This window comes from Bombina bombina, chromosome 4 (genome assembly GCF_027579735.1).
Source record: "Bombina bombina isolate aBomBom1 chromosome 4, aBomBom1.pri, whole genome shotgun sequence".
In the NCBI taxonomy this organism is placed as follows: Eukaryota; Metazoa; Chordata; class Amphibia; order Anura; family Bombinatoridae; genus Bombina; species Bombina bombina.
This window is the reverse complement of record NC_069502.1, coordinates 39,771,679-39,795,396: the sequence shown is the minus strand read 5'-3', so window position 1 is coordinate 39,795,396 and position 23,718 is coordinate 39,771,679. Positions and strand designations below refer to the sequence as shown.

General features: G+C 30.4%; 1 protein-coding gene across 1 annotated transcript in view; it reads left to right on the top strand.

The window, feature by feature from the left end:
- DTNB (dystrobrevin beta) overlaps positions 1–23,718 on the top strand; it is a 983,126-nt gene that overhangs the window by 890,565 nt on the left and 68,843 nt on the right. The gene's annotated exons all lie outside the window — the stretch shown is intronic.

Here is a 23,718-nt window from a genome sequence, read left to right as displayed (position 1 = left end):
ACGGCAGATTAGGGGTCAATAAGTATAATGTAGGTGGCGGCGGTGTAGGGGGGCAGATTAGGGTTTAATAACATAATTTAGTTGGCGGTGGGCTCTGGGAGTGGCAAGATAGGGGTTAATACGTTTTATTAGCGTGGCGGTGGGCTCCGGGAGAGGCGGTTTAGGGTTTAATAACTTTAGTTGTGGCAGGGTCCATCAGCAACGGGATGGGGTAAAACAGTGTATTATATTGGCGGTGTTTAGTGACAGTATACCAATAAAGCTGGGAAAAAGTCGAAGAGCAGCGAGATTGATGACGGTCAGTTAACAACAGTCCGCTGCTCATCGCCCCGTACTTGGTGCGTGGCTTTTTAACAGCTTTTTTTGTAACTTTGGGGAACGTATTTAGGTCCGTGGAAGCGATGTCAGGCGAACGTATTGGTGCCGTCGAATGCAAGTAAGTTGACGGCTTGATAAGTAGGCCTCATAGTGTAATAACAGGACAAAAGTATGCGCATAAGTCGGGTGATCACTTCTTTTTTGGTAATTGAATGACACCCATGTTCAGTCCTGCAGGGTTAGGTAAGTGGAGTTATCTTTACGAAAGAGGGCCAGCCACCCCACCTTTTATTCCTTTTGTGTGGTGCAGTCAATTAATGGCATAGGTGAGGGACATTCAGTGCACCGCCGTAGGATTGTAGTGCACTAGCACCTAACTGCATTGAGGAGTCAGTGTGGAGGGTCTGAAGACACCCAACGGAATAAGAACAGAGTGCTGCAAGCACGCTTAGCACCTTACTATCTTGCTAGCTGTGTGCCACCCCTCTCTGTACCACCTGACTGGCTTTTAGGTTGTGGAATAAACACTGAGAGTGGAGTGAAGGGACGCAGCAAAAGTGCTGGATAATTATCGGACTGCCAGGTATGTTGGAAACTTTAGCGAAGCAGCAGTCAGCAGGAGCCCGCAACCACACAAGCCTGAATCTCCAGGACAGTTCTTGGGACGATAAATAACCGGGACAAAAAGCAAAATCCTGGAATTGGCCTGGAATATTTTGGACTGTTGGCAACTGTGAAAATGTAGTTCTTCTGAAAGTTCAGTTCTTTTAGAGCTCTTTTTACCACTTGGCAGTTACAGTTTCCAGGGGTGCACCTGGTCCCCTGCACATTCGCTAGGTCAATTTCTTTATTTCTGCCTGTGACTTTCATGGTCATTTCAAGGTCAAATACGTTCTCTTGCCAGCCTCTGTATAGTTTATTGATCGATGATGCATTAATAAAATCAATCAGGCATTAAGCAGAAGGGTATTTGTAAATGTATCATCTATTCAGATTGGCCTACTCTCGCAGTCAGAAGCCATATACTCACTAGTGATGGTACAGTTCTACATGTGCAGAGATTGATTTATAGGAAATAAAATACAAATTTCACAGATTTCATTAAAAGAATGCTAACCCTTAAGTCTAAATTTAATGTATAAACTACCTTTGTTCAGAGGTCTCATTTATTTGTATCCTTATTTAGTACAAATAAAGGCTGTTTGATAACCAGTGGTGCTAGAATCGTGATGATACAGAAGTTTAAATTCTTACAGTAAAACTCAGGAATCCCATTCATACTCTTAGAGTTCATAGGGAGAAGCTTAATATCTAGTAAAGACTTCTAAATGCCTCTGGTGCCAAATGGAGAAAGAGAATCATTTGGTCTACTATGATATTAGATGAACTGTGATTGGGAGCTGCAGCAGAATTGAAATACTATTAGAATCATTTTTGCGACATATTTGTGTTTACAAAAAATGTTTCCATTAATAGAACTAGAGTGAAACGTGTATATGACCTTCTGTGTGTCTCACAAGTCTGCATTACATAGGAAGTTATACATTTTAATACCACTAAAAAGCATCTAATGTTAATCCTGAAGTAAAACGCGTTGTCTTGTTGGTTCTCTGATGGGGAATTTAATAAAACCGGGGATCAGACATAATAATTCCAGGCTATGCAATATATTTCTGGTCTTAGAATCATTATTATGTTCCTGGGGAGTGCGTACAGGGTTGTTGGACCTGTGTCTGTATTCGAACATTACCATCCGTTATACAGTGAAGAAAGTTGTTTATACATCAGATTACATTTCAGTACACAGCTTTTGCCATTACTAAGGCCCATGTCCCCCAACATAGCCTGATCTTTGTCCACATGCAATAAAAAATCTTTTTGAAGTATATAATAGATGCTGTGTCTCTTTATTAGAATTTTGTCTGTTTAGTCGTTCTACAGCTTACATATTGCATGAACCTATGCATGTGTGTGTCTCTTATAGTCCTGTTTTGTGCAGTAACCAGACACACTTTTAGTTTACAAGTAATTCTGGGGTTCTTGGGTTTTCCTGCTATGCCCTTAGAGACCATAGTTTGTGTAACAGTGTCATGTTATTGTGCTATGTTACATTCATATAATATTTGTATAACAGTGTCATCTTATTGTGCTATGTTACATTCATATAATATTTGTATAACAGTGTCATGTTATTGTGCTATGTTACATTCATATAATATTTGTATAACAGTGTCATGTTATTGTGCTATGTTACATTCATATAATATTTGTATAACAGTGTCATGTTATTGTGTTATGTTACATTCATATAATATTTGTATAACAGTGTAATGTTATTGTGCTATGTTACATTCATATAATATTTGTATAACAGCGTCATGTTATTGCGCTATGTTACATTCATATAATATTTGTATAACAGTGTCATGTTATTGTGCTATGTTACATTCATATCATATTTGTATAACAGTGTCATGTTACTGTGCTATGTTACATTCATATAATATTTGTATAACAGTGTCATGTTATTGTGCTATGTTACATTCATATAATATTTGTATAACAGTGTCATGTTATTGTGCTATGTTACATTCATATAATATTTGTATAACAGTGTCATGTTATTGTGCTATGTTACATTCATATAATATTTGTATAACAGTGTCATGTTATTGTGCTATGTTACATTCATATAATATTTGTATAACAGTGTCATGTTATTGTGCTATGTTACATTCATATAATATTTGTATTTCAGTGTCATGTTACTGTGCTATGTTACATTCATATCATATTTGTATAACAGTGTCATGTTATTGTGCTATGTTACATTCATATCATATTTGTATAACAGTGTCATGTTACTGTGCTATGTTACATTCATATAATATTTGTATAACAGTGTCATGTTATTGTGCTATGTTACATTCATATAATATTTGTATAACAGTGTCATGTTATTGTGCTATGTTACATTCATATCATATTTGTATAACAGTGTCATGTTATTGTGCTATGTTACATTCATATAATACTTGTATAACAGTGTCATGTTATTGTGCTATGTTACATTCATATCATATTTGTATAACAGTGTCATGTTATTGTGCTATGTTACATTCATATAATATTTGTATTTCAGTGTCATGTTACTGTGCTATGTTACATTCATATCATATTTGTATAACAGTGTCATGTTATTGTGCTATGTTACATTCATATAATATTTGTATAACAGTGTCATGTTATTGTGCTATGTTACATTCATATAATATTTGTGTAACAGTGTCATGTTATTGTGCTATGTTACATTCATATAATATTTGTGTAACAGTGTCATGTTATTGTGCTATGTTACATTCATATAATATTTGTATAACAGTGTCATGTTATTGTGCTATGTTACATTCATATAATATTTGTATAACAGTGTCATGTTATTGTGCTATGTTACATTCATATAATATTTTTATAACAGTGTCATGTTATTGTGCTATGTTACATTCATATAATATTTGTATAACAGTGTCATGTTATTGTGCTATGTTACATTCATATAATATTTGTATAACAGTGTCATGTTATTGTGCTTTGTTACATTCATATAATATTTGTATAACAGTGTCATGTTACTGTGCTATGTTACATTCATATAATATTTGTATAACAGTGTCATGTTACTGTGCTATGTTACATTCATATAATATTTGTGTAACAGTGTCATGTTACTGTGCTATGTTACATTCATATAATATTTGTGTAACAGTGTCATGTTACTGTGCTATGTTACATTCATATAATATTTGTATAACAGTGTCATGTTACTGTGCTATGTTACATTCATATAATATTTGTATAACAGTGTCATGTTACTGTGCTATGTTACATTCATATAATATTTGTATAACAGTGTCATGTTATTGTGCTATGTTACATTCATATAATATTTGTATAACAGCGTCATGTTATTGTGCTATGTTACATTCATATAATATTTGTATAACAGCGTCATGTTATTGTGCTATGTTACATTCATATAATATTTGTATAACAGTGTCATGTTATTGTGCTATGTTACATTCATATCATATTTGTATAACAGTGTCATGTTACTGTGCTATGTTACATTCATATCATATTTGTATAACAGTGTCATGTTATTGTGCTATGTTACATTCATATAATATTTGTATAACAGTGTCATGTTATTGTGCTATGTTACATTCATATAATATTTGTAGAACAGTGTCATGTTATTGTGCTATGTTACATTCATATAATATTTGTATAACAGTGTCATGTTACTGTGCTATGTTACATTCATATAATATTTGTATAACAGTGTCATGTTATTGTGCTATGTTACATTCATATAATATTTGTGTAACAGTGTCATGTTATTGTGCTATGTTACATTCATATAATATTTGTATAACAGTGTCATGTTATTGTGCTATGTTACATTCATATAATATTTGTATAACAGTGTCATGTTATTGTGCTATGTTACATTCATATAATATTTGTATAACAGTGTCATGTTATTGTGCTATGTTACATTCATATAATATTTGTATAACAGTGTCATGTTATTGTGCTATGTTACATTCATATAATATTTGTATAACAGTGTCATGTTATTGTGCTATGTTACATTCATATAATATTTGTATAACAGTGTCATGTTATTGTGCTATGTTACATTCATATAATATTTGTATAACAGTGTCATGTTACTGTGCTATGTTACATTCATATAATATTTGTATAACAGTGTCATGTTATTGTGCTATGTTACATTCATATAATATTTGTATAACAGTGTCATGTTATTGTGCTATGTTACATTCATATAATATTTGTATAACAGTGTCATGTTACTGTGCTATGTTACATTCATATAATATTTGTATAACAGTGTCATGTTACTGTGCTATGTTACATTCATATAATATTTGTATAACAGTGTCATGTTACTGTGCTATGTTACATTCATATAATATTTGTATAACAGCGTCATCTTATTGTGCTATGTTACATTCATATAATATTTGTATAACAGTGTCATCTTATTGTGCTATGTTACATTCATATAATATTTGTATAACAGTGTCATCTTATTGTGCTATGTTACATTCATATAATATTTGTATAACAGTGTCATCTTATTGTGCTATGTTACATTCATATAATATTTGTGTAACAGTGTCATGTTATTGTGCTATGTTACATTCATATAATATTTGTATAACAGCGTCATGTTATTGTGCTATGTTACATTCATATAATATTTGTATAACATTGTCATGTTATTGTGCTATGTTACATTCATATAATATTTGTATAACAGTGTCATGTTATTGTGCTATGTTACATTCATATAATATTTGTATAACAGCGTCATGTTATTGTGCTATGTTACATTCATATAATTTTTGTATAACAGTGTCATGTTACTGTGCTATGTTACATTCATATAATATTTGTATAACAGTGTCATGTTACTGTGCTATGTTACATTCATATAATATTTGTATAACAGTGTCATGTTATTGTGCTATGTTACATTCATATAATATTTGTATAACAGTGTCATGTTATTGTGCTATGTTACATTCATATAATATTTGTATAACAGTGTCATGTTATTGTGCTATGTTACATTCATATAATATTTGTATAACAGTGTCATGTTACTGTGCTATGTTACATTCATATAATATTTGTATAACAGTGTCATGTTATTGTGCTATGTTACATTCATATAATATTTGTATAACAGTGTCATGTTATTGTGCTATGTTACATTCATATAATATTTGTATAACAGTGTCATGTTATTGTGCTATGTTACATTCATATCATATTTGTATAACAGTGTCATGTTATTGTGCTATGTTACATTCATATCATATTTGTATAACAGTGTCATGTTATTGTGCTATGTTACATTCATATAATATTTGTATAACAGCGTCATGTTATTGTGCTATGTTACATTCATATAATATTTGTATAACAGCGTCATGTTATTGTGCTATGTTACATTCATATCATATTTGTATAACAGTGTCATGTTACTGTGCTATGTTACATTCATATCATATTTGTATAACAGTGTCATGTTATTGTGCTATGTTACATTCATATAATATTTGTATAACAGTGTCATGCTATTGTGCTATGTTACATTCATATAATATTTGTGTAAGTGTCATGTTATTGTGCTATGTTACATTCATATAATATTTGTATAACAGCGTCATGCTATTGTGCTATGTTACATTCATATAATATTTGTATAACAGTGTCATGTTATTGTGCTATGTTACATTCATATAATATTTGTATAACAGTGTCATGTTATTGTGCTATGTTACATTCATATAATATTTGTATAACAGTGTCATGTTACTGTGCTATGTTACATTCATATAATATTTGTATAACAGTGTCATGTTATTGTGCTATGTTACATTCATATAATATTTGTGTAACAGTGTCATGTTATTGTGCTATGTTACATTCATATAATATTTGTGTAACAGCGTCATGTTATTGCGCTATGTTACATTCATATAATATTTGTATAACAGCGTCATGTTATTGTGCTATGTTACATTCATATAATATTTGTATAACAGTGTCATGTTATTGTGCTATGTTACATTCATATAATATTTGTATAACAGTGTCATGTTATTGTGCTATGTTACATTCATATAATATTTGTATAACAGTGTCATGTTATTGTGCTATGTTACATTCATATAATATTTGTATAACAGTGTCATGTTATTGTGCTATGTTACATTCATATAATATTTGTGTAACAGTGTCATGTTATTGTGCTATGTTACATTCATATAATATTTGTGTAACAGTGTCATGCTATTGTGCTATGTTACATTCATATAATATTTGTGTAAGTGTCATGTTATTGTGCTATGTTACATTCATATAATATTTGTATAACAGCGTCATGCTATTGTGCTATGTTACATTCATATAATATTTGTATAACAGTGTCATGTTATTGTGCTATGTTACATTCATATAATATTTGTATAACAGTGTTATGTTATTGTGCTATGTTACATTCATATAATATTTGTATAACAGTGTCATGTTATTGTGCTATGTTACATTCATATCATATTTGTATAACAGTGTCATGTTATTGTGCTATGTTACATTCATATAATATTTGTATAACAGTGTCATGTTATTGTGCTATGTTACATTCATATCATATTTGTATAACAGCGTCATGTTACTGTGCTATGTTGCATTCATATACTATTTGTATAACAGTGTCATGTTATTGTGCTATGTTACATTCATATAATATTTGTATAACAGTGTCATGTTATTGTGCTATGTTACATTCATATAATATTTGTGTAACAGTGTCATGTTGTGCTATGTTACATTCATAAAATATTTGTATAACAGTGTCATGTTATTGTGCTATGTTACATTCATATAATATTTGTATAACAGTGTCATGTTATTGTGCTATGTTACATTCATATAATATTTGTATAACAGTGTCATGTTATTGTGCTATGTTACATTCATATAATATTTGTATAACAGCGTCATGTTATTGTGCTATGTTACATTCATATAATATTTGTGTAACAGCGTCATGTTATTGTGCTATGTTACATTCATATAATATTTGTGTAACAGTGTCATGTTATTGTGCTATGTTGCATTCATATAATATTTGTGTAACAGTGTCATCTTATTGTGCTATGTTACATTCATATCATATTTGTATAACAGTGTCATGTTATTGTGCTATGTTACATTCATATAATATTTGTGTAACAGTGTCATCTTATTGTGCTATGTTACATTCATATCATATTTGTATAACAGTGTCATGTTATTGTGCTATGTTACATTCATATAATATTTGTGTAACAGTGTCATTTTGTGCTATGTTACATTCATATAATATTTGTATAACAGTGTCATGTTATTGTGCTATGTTACATTCATATAATATTTGTGTAACAGTGTCATGTTATTGTGCTATGTTACATTCATATCATATTTGTATAACAGTGTCATGTTATTGTGCTATGTTACATTCATATAATATTTGTATAACAGTGTCATGTTATTGTGCTATGTTACATTCATATAATATTTGTATAACAGTGTCATGTTATTGTGCTATGTTACATTCATATAATATTTGTATAACAGTGTCATGTTATTGTGCTATGTTACATTCATATAATATTTGTGTAACAGTGTCATGCTATTGTGCTATGTTACATTCATATAATATTTGTGTAACAGTGTCATGTTGTGCTATGTTACATTCATATAATATTTGTATAACAGTGTCATGTTATTGTGCTATGTTACATTCATATAATATTTGTATAACAGTGTCATGTTATTGTGCTATGTTACATTCATATAATATTTGTATAACAGTGTCATGTTATTGTGCTATGTTACATTCATATAATATTTGTGTAACAGTGTCATGCTATTGTGCTATGTTACATTCATATAATATTTGTGTAACAGTGTCATGTTATTATGCTATGTTACATTCATATAATATTTGTATAACAGCGTCATGCTATTGTGCTATGTTACATTCATATAATATTTGTGTAACAGTGTCATGTTATTGTGCTATGTTACATTCATATAATATTTGTATAACAGCGTCATGTTATTGTGCTATGTTGCATTCATATAATATTTGTATAACAGTGTCATGTTATTGTGCTATGTTACATTCATATAATATTTGTATAACAGTGTCATGTTACTGTGCTATGTTACATTCATATAATATTTGTGTAACAGTCTCATGTTATTGTGCTATGTTACATTCATATAATATTTGTATAACAGTGTCATGTTATTGTGCTATGTTACATTCATATAATATTTGTATAACAGTGTCATGTTACTGTGCTATGTTACATTCATATAATATTTGTGTAACAGTGTCATGTTATTGTGCTATGTTACATTCATATAATATTTGTATAACAGTGTCATGTTATTGTGCTATGTTACATTCATATAATATTTGTATAACAGTGTCATGTTACTGTGCTATGTTACATTCATATAATATTTGTGTAACAGTGTCATGTTATTGTGCTATGTTACATTCATATAATATTTGTATAACAGTGTCATGTTATTGTGCTATGTTACATTCATATAATATTTGTGTAACAGTGTCATGTTGTGCTATGTTACATTCATATAATATTTGTATAACAGTGTCATGTTATTGTGCTATGTTACATTCATATAATATTTGTATAACAGTGTCATGTTATTGTGCTATGTTACATTCATATAATATTTGTATAACAGTGTCATGTTATTGTGCTATGTTACATTCATATAATATTTGTATAACAGTGTCATGTTATTGTGCTATGTTACATTCATATAATATTTGTATAACAGTGTCATGTTATTGTGCTATGTTACATTCATATAATATTTGTATAACAGTGTCATGTTATTGTGCTATGTTACATTCATATAATATTTGTATAACAGTGTCATGTTATTGTGCTATGTTACATTCATATAATATTTGTATAACAGTGTCATGTTATTGTGCTATGTTACATTCATATAATATTTGTATAACAGTGTCATGTTATTGTGCTATGTTACATTCATATAATATTTGTGTAACAGTGTCATGTTATTGTGCTATGTTACATTCATATAATATTTGTGTAACAGTGTCATGCTATTGTGCTATGTTACATTCATATAATATTTGTGTAAGTGTCATGTTATTGTGCTATGTTACATTCATATAATATTTGTATAACAGCGTCATGCTATTGTGCTATGTTACATTCATATAATATTTGTATAACAGTGTCATGTTATTGTGCTATGTTACATTCATATAATATTTGTATAACAGTGTTATGTTATTGTGCTATGTTACATTCATATAATATTTGTATAACAGTGTCATGTTATTGTGCTATGTTACATTCATATCATATTTGTATAACAGTGTCATGTTATTGTGCTATGTTACATTCATATAATATTTGTATAACAGTGTCATGTTATTGTGCTATGTTACATTCATATCATATTTGTATAACAGCGTCATGTTACTGTGCTATGTTGCATTCATATACTATTTGTATAACAGTGTCATGTTATTGTGCTATGTTACATTCATATAATATTTGTATAACAGTGTCATGTTATTGTGCTATGTTACATTCATATAATATTTGTGTAACAGTGTCATGTTATTGTGCTATGTTACATTCATATAATATTTGTATAACAGTGTCATGTTATTGTGCTATGTTACATTCATATAATATTTGTATAACAGTGTCATGTTATTGTGCTATGTTACATTCATATAATATTTGTATAACAGTGTCATGTTATTGTGCTATGTTACATTCATATAATATTTGTGTAACAGTGTCATGTTATTGTGCTATGTTACATTCATATAATATTTGTATAACAGCGTCATGTTATTGTGCTATGTTACATTCATATAATATTTGTGTAACAGTGTCATGTTATTGTGCTATGTTACATTCATATAATATTTGTGTAACAGTGTCATGTTATTGTGCTATGTTACATTCATATAATATTTGTATAACAGCGTCATGTTATTGTGCTATGTTACATTCATATAATATTTGTATAACAGTGTCATGTTATTGTGCTATGTTACATTCATATAATATTTGTATAACAGTGTCATGTTATTGTGCTATGTTACATTCATATAATATTTGTATAACAGTGTCATGTTGTGCTATGTTACATTCATATAATATTTGTATAACAGTGTCATGTTATTGTGCTATGTTACATTCATATAATATTTGTATAACAGTGTCATGTTATTGTGCTATGTTACATTCATATAATATTTGTATAACAGTGTCATGTTACTGTGCTATGTTACATTCATATAATATTTGTATAACAGTGTCATGTTATTGTGCTATGTTACATTCATATAATATTTGTATAACAGTGTCATGTTACTGTGCTATGTTACATTCATATAATATTTGTATAACAGTGTCATGTTACTGTGCTATGTTACATTCATATAATATTTGTATAACAGTGTCATGTTATTGTGCTATGTTACATTCATATAATATTTGTATAACAGTGTCATGTTATTGTGCTATGTTACATTCATATAATATTTGTATAACAGTGTCATGTTATTGTGCTATGTTACATTCATATAATATTTGTATAACAGTGTCATGTTACTGTGCTATGTTACATTCATATAATATTTGTGTAACAGTGTCATGTTATTGTGCTATGTTACATTCATATAATATTTGTATAACAGTGTCATGTTATTGTGCTATGTTACATTCATATAATATTTGTATAACAGTGTCATGTTATTGTGCTATGTTACATTCATATCATATTTGTATAACAGTGTCATGTTATTGTGCTATGTTACATTCATATCATATTTGTATAACAGTGTCATGTTATTGTGCTATGTTACATTCATATAATATTTGTATAACAGCGTCATGTTATTGTGCTATGTTACATTCATATAATATTTGTATAACAGCGTCATGTTATTGTGCTATGTTACATTCATATCATATTTGTATAACAGTGTCATGTTACTGTGCTATGTTACATTCATATCATATTTGTATAACAGTGTCATGTTATTGTGCTATGTTACATTCATATAATATTTGTATAACAGTGTCATGCTATTGTGCTATGTTACATTCATATAATATTTGTGTAAGTGTCATGTTATTGTGCTATGTTACATTCATATAATATTTGTATAACAGCGTCATGCTATTGTGCTATGTTACATTCATATAATATTTGTATAACAGTGTCATGTTATTGTGCTATGTTACATTCATATAATATTTGTATAACAGTGTCATGTTATTGTGCTATGTTACATTCATATAATATTTGTATAACAGTGTCATGTTACTGTGCTATGTTACATTCATATAATATTTGTATAACAGTGTCATGTTATTGTGCTATGTTACATTCATATAATATTTGTGTAACAGTGTCATGTTATTGTGCTATGTTACATTCATATAATATTTGTGTAACAGCGTCATGTTATTGCGCTATGTTACATTCATATAATATTTGTATAACAGCGTCATGTTATTGTGCTATGTTACATTCATATAATATTTGTATAACAGTGTCATGTTATTGTGCTATGTTACATTCATATAATATTTGTATAACAGTGTCATGTTATTGTGCTATGTTACATTCATATAATATTTGTATAACAGTGTCATGTTATTGTGCTATGTTACATTCATATAATATTTGTATAACAGTGTCATGTTATTGTGCTATGTTACATTCATATAATATTTGTGTAACAGTGTCATGTTATTGTGCTATGTTACATTCATATAATATTTGTGTAACAGTGTCATGCTATTGTGCTATGTTACATTCATATAATATTTGTGTAAGTGTCATGTTATTGTGCTATGTTACATTCATATAATATTTGTATAACAGCGTCATGCTATTGTGCTATGTTACATTCATATAATATTTGTATAACAGTGTCATGTTATTGTGCTATGTTACATTCATATAATATTTGTATAACAGTGTTATGTTATTGTGCTATGTTACATTCATATAATATTTGTATAACAGTGTCATGTTATTGTGCTATGTTACATTCATATCATATTTGTATAACAGTGTCATGTTATTGTGCTATGTTACATTCATATAATATTTGTATAACAGTGTCATGTTATTGTGCTATGTTACATTCATATCATATTTGTATAACAGCGTCATGTTACTGTGCTATGTTGCATTCATATACTATTTGTATAACAGTGTCATGTTATTGTGCTATGTTACATTCATATAATATTTGTATAACAGTGTCATGTTATTGTGCTATGTTACATTCATATAATATTTGTGTAACAGTGTCATGTTGTGCTATGTTACATTCATATAATATTTGTATAACAGTGTCATGTTATTGTGCTATGTTACATTCATATAATATTTGTATAACAGTGTCATGTTATTGTGCTATGTTACATTCATATAATATTTGTATAACAGTGTCATGTTATTGTGCTATGTTACATTCATATAATATTTGTATAACAGCGTCATGTTATTGTGCTATGTTACATTCATATAATATTTGTGTAACAGCGTCATGTTATTGTGCTATGTTACATTCATATAATATTTGTGTAACAGTGTCATGTTATTGTGCTATGTTGCATTCATATAATATTTGTGTAACAGTGTCATCTTATTGTGCTATGTTACATTCATATCATATTTGTATAACAGTGTCATGTTATTGTGCTATGTTACATTCATATAATATTTGTGTAACAGTGTCATCTTATTGTGCTATGTTACATTCATATCATATTTGTATAACAGTGTCATGTTATTGTGCTATGTTACATTCATATAATATTTGTGTAACAGTGTCATTTTGTGCTATGTTACATTCATATAATATTTGTATAACAGTGTCATGTTATTGTGCTATGTTACATTCATATAATATTTGTGTAACAGTGTCATGTTATTGTGCTATGTTACATTCATATCATATTTGTATAACAGTGTCATGTTATTGTGCTATGTTACATTCATATAATATTTGTATAACAGTGTCATGTTATTGTGCTATGTTACATTCATATAATATTTGTATAACAGTGTCATGTTATTGTGCTATGTTACATTCATATAATATTTGTATAACAGTGTCATGTTATTGTGCTATGTTACATTCATATAATATTTGTGTAACAGTGTCATGCTATTGTGCTATGTTACATTCATATAATATTTGTGTAACAGTGTCATGTTGTGCTATGTTACATTCATATAATATTTGTATAACAGTGTCATGTTATTGTGCTATGTTACATTCATATAATATTTGTATAACAGTGTCATGTTATTGTGCTATGTTACATTCATATAATATTTGTATAACAGTGTCATGTTATTGTGCTATGTTACATTCATATAATATTTGTGTAACAGTGTCATGCTATTGTGCTATGTTACATTCATATAATATTTGTGTAACAGTGTCATGTTATTATGCTATGTTACATTCATATAATATTTGTATAACAGCGTCATGCTATTGTGCTATGTTACATTCATATAATATTTGTGTAACAGTGTCATGTTATTGTGCTATGTTACATTCATATAATATTTGTATAACAGCGTCATGTTATTGTGCTATGTTGCATTCATATAATATTTGTATAACAGTGTCATGTTATTGTGCTATGTTACATTCATATAATATTTGTATAACAGTGTCATGTTACTGTGCTATGTTACATTCATATAATATTTGTGTAACAGTCTCATGTTATTGTGCTATGTTACATTCATATAATATTTGTATAACAGTGTCATGTTATTGTGCTATGTTACATTCATATAATATTTGTATAACAGTGTCATGTTACTGTGCTATGTTACATTCATATAATATTTGTGTAACAGTGTCATGTTATTGTGCTATGTTACATTCATATAATATTTGTATAACAGTGTCATGTTATTGTGCTATGTTACATTCATATAATATTTGTATAACAGTGTCATGTTACTGTGCTATGTTACATTCATATAATATTTGTGTAACAGTGTCATGTTATTGTGCTATGTTACATTCATATAATATTTGTATAACAGTGTCATGTTATTGTGCTATGTTACATTCATATAATATTTGTGTAACAGTGTCATGTTGTGCTATGTTACATTCATATAATATTTGTATAACAGTGTCATGTTATTGTGCTATGTTACATTCATATAATATTTGTATAACAGTGTCATGTTATTGTGCTATGTTACATTCATATAATATTTGTATAACAGTGTCATGTTATTGTGCTATGTTACATTCATATAATATTTGTATAACAGTGTCATGTTATTGTGCTATGTTACATTCATATAATATTTGTGTAACAGTGTCATGTTATTGTGCTATGTTACATTCATATAATATTTGTATAACAGTGTCATGTTATTGTGCTATGTTACATTCATATAATATTTGTATAACAGCGTCATGTTATTGTGCTATGTTACATTCATATAATATTTGTATAACAGCGTCATGTTATTGTGCTATGTTACATTCATATAATATTTGTATAACAGCGTCATGTTATTGTGCTATGTTACATTCATATAATATTTGTATAACAGCGTCATGTTATTGTGCTATGTTACATTCATATAATATTTGTATAACAGTGTCATGTTATTGTGCTATGTTACATTCATATAATATTTGTATAACAGTGTCATGTTATTGTGCTATGTTACATTCATATAATATTTGTATAACAGTGTCATGTTACTGTGCTATGTTACATTCATATCATATTTGTATAACAGTGTCATGTTACTGTGCTATGTTACATTCATATAATATTTGTATAACAGTGTCATGTTATTGTGCTATGTTACATTCATATAATATTTGTATAACAGTGTCATGTTATTGTGCTATGTTACATTCATATAATATTTGTATAACAGTGTCATGTTACTGTGCTATGTTACATTCATATAATATTTGTATAACAGTGTCATGTTATTGTGCTATGTTACATTCATATAATATTTGTGTAACAGTGTCATGTTACTGTGCTATGTTACATTCATATAATATTTGTGTAACAGTGTCATCTTATTGTGCTATGTTACATTCATATAATATTTGTATAACAGTGTCATGTTATTGTGCTATGTTACATTCATATAATATTTGTATAACAGCGTCATGTTACTGTGCTATGTTACATTCATATAATATTTGTATAACAGTGTCATGTTATTGTGCTATGTTACATTCATATAATATTTGTATAACAGTGTCATGTTGTGCTATGTTACATTCATATAATATTTGTATAACAGTGTCATGTTGTGCTATGTTACATTCATATAATATTTGTATAACAGTGTCATGTTATTGTGCTATGTTACATTCATATAATATTTGTATAACAGTGTCATGTTATTGTGCTATGTTACATTCATATAATATTTGTATAACAGTGTCATGTTATTGTGCTATGTTACATTCATATAATATTTGTATAACAGTGTCATGTTATTGTGCTATGTTACATTCATATAATATTTGTATAACAGTGTCATGTTATTGTGCTATGTTACATTCATATAATATTTGTATAACAGTGTCATGTTATTGTGCTATGTTACATTCATATAATATTTGTATAACAGTGTCATGTTGTGCTATGTTACATTCATATAATATTTGTATAACAGCGTCATGTTATTGTGCTATGTTACATTCATATAATATTTGTATAACAGTGTCATGTTATTGTGCTATGTTACATTCATATAATATTTGTATAACAGTGTCATGTTACTGTGCTATGTTACATTCATATAATATTTGTATAACAGTGTCATGTTATTGTGCTATGTTACATTCATATAATATTTGTATAACAGCGTCATGTTATTGTGCTATGTTACATTCATATAATATTTGTATAACAGTGTCATGTTACTGTGCTATGTTACATTCATATAATATTTGTATAACAGCGTCATGTTATTGTGCTATGTTACATTCATATAATATTTGTATAACAGTGTCATGTTATTGTGCTATGTTACATTCATATAATATTTGTATAACAGTGTCATGTTATTGTGCTATGTTACATTCATATAATATTTGTGTAACAGTGTCATGTTATTGTGCTATGTTACATTCATATAATATTTGTATAACAGTGTCATGTTATTGTGCTATGTTACATTCATATAATATTTGTATAACAGTGTCATGTTGTGCTATGTTACATTCATATAATATTTGTATAACAGTGTCATGTTATTGTGCTATGTTACATTCATATAATATTTGTATAACAGTGTCATGTTATTGTGCTATGTTACATTCATATAATATTTGTATAACAGCGTCATGTTATTGTGCTATGTTACATTCATATAATATTTGTATAACAGCGTCATGTTATTGTGCTATGTTACATTCATATAATATTTGTATAACAGCGTCATGTTATTGTGCTATGTTACATTCATATAATATTTGTATAACAGCGTCATGTTATTGTGCTATGTTACATTCATATAATATTTGTATAACAGTGTCATGTTATTGTGCTATGTTACATTCATATAATATTTGTATAACAGTGTCATGTTATTGTGCTATGTTACATTCATATAATATTTGTATAACAGTGTCATGTTACTGTGCTATGTTACATTCATATCATATTTGTATAACAGTGTCATGTTACTGTGCTATGTTACATTCATATAATATTTGTATAACAGTGTCATGTTATTGTGCTATGTTACATTCATATAATATTTGTATAACAGTGTCATGTTATTGTGCTATGTTACATTCATATAATATTTGTATAACAGTGTCATGTTACTGTGCTATGTTACATTCATATAATATTTGTATAACAGTGTCATGTTATTGTGCTATGTTACATTCATATAATATTTGTGTAACAGTGTCATGTTACTGTGCTATGTTACATTCATATAATATTTGTGTAACAGTGTCATCTTATTGTGCTATGTTACATTCATATAATATTTGTATAACAGTGTCATGTTATTGTGCTATGTTACATTCATATAATATTTGTATAACAGTGTCATGTTACTGTGCTATGTTACATTCATATAATATTTGTATAACAGTGTCATGTTACTGTGCTATGTTACATTCATATAATATTTGTGCTTTAGAGTGTGACTAATGCTCTCTTCCAGTGTCTCTGCATATGATACATGGATGCCTGTCCCTTCTGTAGTTTACCTGTATTGCTTTTATACCAGTGACCCTCACTAAGCTCTGTTCTGTTGTTATACCCAGTCTTGGCTTTAGGCATTTGGTAGTTGTGTCTGCTGAGCTCTCACAAGTAGCAAAGAACCAGCACTGCATTATAGCTATGTCTTCAGACTGGTTATTACTGACTGTCCTCAAATCTGCAGATGGTCAATACCTACTGATTGGTGCAGCAGTCTCTATAGAAGTGATGGGCCAGCACTGCATTATAGCTATGTCTTCAGACTGGTTATTACTGACTGTCCTCAAATCTGCAGATGGTTAATACCTACTGATTGGTGCAGCAGTCTCTATAGAAGTGATGGGCCAGCACTGCATTATAGCTATGTCTTCAGACTGGTTATTACTGACTGTCCTCAAATCTGCAGATGGTTAATACCTACTGATTGGTGCAGTGGTCTCTATAGAAGTGATGGGCCAGCACTGCATTATAGCTATGTCTTCAGACTGGTTATTACTGACTGTCCTCAAATGTGCAGATGGTTAATACCTGCTGATTGGTGCAGCAGTCTCTATAGAAGTGATGGGCCAGCACTGCATTATAGCTATGTCTTCAGACTGGTTATTACTGACTGCTCAAATCTGCAGATGGTCAATACCTACTGATTGGTGCAGCAGTCTCTATAGAAGTGATGGGCCAGCACTGCATTATAGCTATGTCTTCAGACTGGTTATTACTGACTGCTCAAATCTGCAGATGGTCAATACCTACTGATTGGTGCAGCAGTCTCTATAGAAGTGATGGGCCAGCACTGCATTATAGCTATGTCTTCAGACTGGTTATTACTGACTGTCCTCAAATGTGCAGATGGTTAATACCTGCTGATTGGTGCAGCAGTCTCTATAGAAGTGATGGGCCAGCACTGCATTATAGCTATGTCTTCAGACTGGTTATTACTGACTGCTCAAATGTGCAGATGGTTAATACCTACTGATTGGTGCAGCAGTCTCTATAGAAGTGATGGGCCAGGTCTGCTCGAGCAGCTAACACTTTATACACAGTGCTCAGCTTCTAATTCTGCCATTAGTGGGGGCCAATATCATCTGCAGTATTTTCTGCCCTGTAACATTCTGACCACAGGGATATCATGAGAGCTGCAGTATTGTTGTTGTGTCACAAGCTCCTAGGCTCCTTGTTTAATGAAGTCTTGTTTCTGCCAGAGCAGGAAGTAAACTGTATCTGTATGCCCCTCCCTCTCTGCCTTTTTGTTGTTGGTTTAGCCAGGTCCATTAACATTAGATATTTCTGATCCCCTATTCTCAGACTTGTCTTTGTTCTCCTTATGTTAGTATCATCTCAGGAAGGTGCTGTTTAATATTATTTATTATATGATGTCTGATTTTGTTTAAAGGGACATTGAAGTAATTTTTATGAAAGTATCAGACATTATTCACTGTGTTGCAGAATATCTGCATGTGAAATAAATGTTTTAATAGCATATAAAAAATAAAATATGCATTGCCTTGCAAGCTTGGGAAGCTTCCGCAAAATAGTTTATCTTACTTCCCTTACTGTGGCCAATTAGAGATTAGTATAAATGAGCATGTGCTTATTTAAACCAATCACTGTGCAAACATGTAGAAAAGTGTCAGGGTTTTGCATTCTGTGAAATATACTCCAGCCTGTGTAGGGAAGGTGGAAACACTCCCTTTTTCAGGACTAATTACAGGAAAAGCAAACAAAATAAATAATAAAAGTGCAATGCAAAGGGTTATAATTATACATAGTTAAATGTTTTATGGGGAACAAAATGTTTAGTTTAATGTCCCTTTAAGTACAACTTAAAACCAGATTTATTCCGTTTTGAATGCAGAAACAGTATTGCTAAATCAGTGTCTGAGCTGCATGCTGTATGTCCTTATTAGTTAGGTGCACTGCAGTATGAATAGGATGTCTTTAGAGCGTGGCCTTTCATGTCTGCCAGTGCAAACAGATGTGCGCTGCAGGGCTTAGTAGAAAATGAGTTCTGCTGAGATAGTGCTGCTATACTACACTGTACCCACCAGATGGTGCCCTTTTACTTGGAATTGCACAAAGGAATTGCACTATGTTAGCAGATCTCTTTATACACAGAGTATGTGAGTAGTTGGTTTCTTTCTACAAAGTGCATTAAAAAGTGTAATGTTTATCAGGGGCTGCTCATCATTAAAGGGACAGTCAACACTAAAATTGTTATTGTTTATAAAGATAGATAACGCCTTTACTACCCATTCCCCAACTTTCCACAACCAACATTGTTATATTAATAAACTTTATAACATTTAAACCTCTACATTTCTGCCTGTTTCTAAGCCACTACAGACAGCCTCTTATCACATGTTTTTTTATTAGCTTTTCACAACAGGGGAGTGCTAGCTCATGTGAGCCATATAGATACCATTGTGCTTTCCCCCGTAGAGTTGTGCAGAACACAGCACTAATTGACTAAAATTCAAGTCAATAGATAATAAATAAACAGTTATGTGCTCAGGGGGCTGTCAGAAGAGGCTTAGACACAAGGTTATCACAGAGGTAAAAAGTGCATTAATATAATTGTGTGGGGAATAATAAAGGGATTATCTATGTTTTTAAACAATAAAAACATTTGAGTTGACTGCCCCTTTAAGGCCATTGTGCTATGACTGATTCATTAGCATTACAACCTCCTGTAGACGCGAGTTGCGTTTATAAAATGGCACCGTCAGGCCAGGTCACTTCTAGCTATAAATGAAGAGATGCATTGTAATATCACTATGCACCTCATTTACTTTCTACTACATCGCTGTTAAAGTCTAGAAAGAAAACGTTTGTAATGTGTTAGAGCATTTTATTATTCCACTGCTGCTTATATATAAATAGGTTAAACACATAATTAAAGTCAGCTTCTCAGCACCAATGACAAGAGGCATATGTGTGTAACCACACAGCTAGCTCCCAGTAGTGCTTCTGAGCCTACCTAGATAGGCTTTTCTACAAAGGATACCAAAAGAACAAAGTACATTTTTTATTATAGAAGTAAATTGAGAGCGCATCTGTATCACACCCCTTTGATAAGTAACCCGGAAGCCCCTTACACTTTCATTAGTGCCATAGGACTCTTCTCACTATTTAGTGTCATATTCTCACCATTCACTCTTTTTCCCTCTCCTTGTTTTCTACCTTTGTATATCATTAAAATGATCACAGGAAAGTAGCTATTAATTATTCTACAGAAACGGATGTCTTTACACGATTAACGATTCATTCTCTTTAGTCTCTCTCTGGTCTATTTCATTTAGTAAAAAGAAGGTTAGTTTATATCTTGTAATGAATTGCTGCTAAATATTTTATTATTAAAAAAAAAATGAAATGCTGCAATAGTACTTGCAATACATTTTAGGGTGCTGTGATGTTTTCCCTGTTTACTGTTTATTTTGTGTATTTTCTAAACAAAAAGATAACGTATTTTTATTGTTAATTTTTACTGATATATTTTTTGACATTTTTGGTCTTTTTAAGGTGGTATATATGAATCATTTTTTCTTTTGATTTATATATTTTATATATGCAAGGGAGACGTCCCCTTTTTTTTTAAAGTATTGATTAAAATCTGTTATCAAATAGATACAAATGTTTGATGACTAAAATGATCTTCTATAAACTGTTTTTGACTATAAGTCCTGAATCAGTGTGTCTGTTGCATTTGGCTACTAGCGCCATCCTTTATATACACTATAATCTTATTTTGTCTGTACCCACTTTGAGGGAAGTGGTCAAGGATTGGCTAAAGTGTAACTTTAGGCTTAGCGCAGTTCTTAGTCTGTTTATATCCACTGAAGAAGCTTTTGACAGACTTGCATGTTAGCCAATCAGTGCTGACTCTTAAATAACTCCATGGGAGTGAGCACATTGTTATCTATATGACACACATGAACTAGCAGTTTCTTACTGTGAAAAACTGTCAAAATGCACTGAGATATGAGGCAGTTCTATTGCTTAGAAATTAGCATATGAGTCTACTACCTAGGTTTAGCTTTAAACACTGAATACCAAAAAAACAAAGCAAATTTGATTATAAAAGTAAATTGGAAATTTGATTAAAATGACGTGCCCTATTAGAATCATGAAAGGAACACTGTCCCTTTAACTGGACCAGCTAATGCATTTAAATAAAACAGGATTTTGTGATCTATTAAAGTGTCTTCTTTGGCAGCATATCCCCCCTCAAACAAAAGCCATGAGCTGCAAACACATAGAAGTGCGGTCATTTTGTGCACACTCAGTCTTTTTAGTGTTGCTAAATGATTTTCCAGCATTATGCCTGATATTGGGTTCACAGCTGTTCTTTTACAATTTAATCTTTTTTATTGGAATTTATAATATTTATTTTACATTTCTGCTGCAAATCTGTCGGTCACACTACGTTTTGCTTTTCTTTCCAGTAATATAAGAAGCAAAATGTAACCGCTCCATTCTGGGAGATTTGATATCTTCTTTATGGAATATTGGACAGTTGGCCCTTATCATAGTAAAGTACATTTCCCATATTAGTTATGGTTCTGTCCTCAGTGTATGCAGCATCCAAATAAAATAAGGATAAAAACTCAGGAATTCTGGGTATTTAAAGTGAATGTAAGTTTTTATGCAAAAGTGCCTGGTTTTTAAAAATTTGATTAAAAACAGGGGCACTTTAATTCAGCAAAACTTACATTTCAATCGTGTAATGCTTCCCGGGGGGAAGCCGTGATTGGAGGATGACCGATCCATCAGAAATGGCTTGCAACGGTTGGAGGAAGCTGGAGTGACTGTCAAGTTTAAAAGGTATTTTTTCACAATGAGTGAAATGTAAATTTTGATGAATTAAAGTGCCCCTGTTTTAAATCAAATTTTTTAAAAACGCGTACTTTTGCTTTAAAACTTACATTCATTTTAAGGAAGGACTTTCATTGTGGTAGCTGAAGCTCATAAAGCCAAGGAGAAGCTTTTCTGTCACTCTGGAATGAGTCAGCGCGTAGACGCAACACAGACTCACATTGCTTACTAGACAACATCTAAATTAACAGGCATTAGACAAAATAAACATCTTTTTTTTTCAGAAGTGCAGAGGGATCTACAGACACTTTACTGTGTGGTAAAAGATATTTTATTCAGTGTCACGAATAGGTAAAAGTATGTGTGTGTGTGTGTATATATATATATATATATATATATATGTGTGTATATATACATATATATACAGGGAGTGCAGAATTATTAGGCAAATGAGTATTTTGACCACATCATCCTCTTTATGCATGTTGTCTTACTCCAAGCTGTATAGGCTCGAAAGCCTACTACCAATTACGCATATTAGGTGATGTGCATCTCTGTAATGAGAAGGGGTGTGGTCTAATGACCTCAACACCCTATATCAGGTGTGCATAATTATTAGGCAACTTCCTTTCCTTTGGCAAAATGGGTCAAA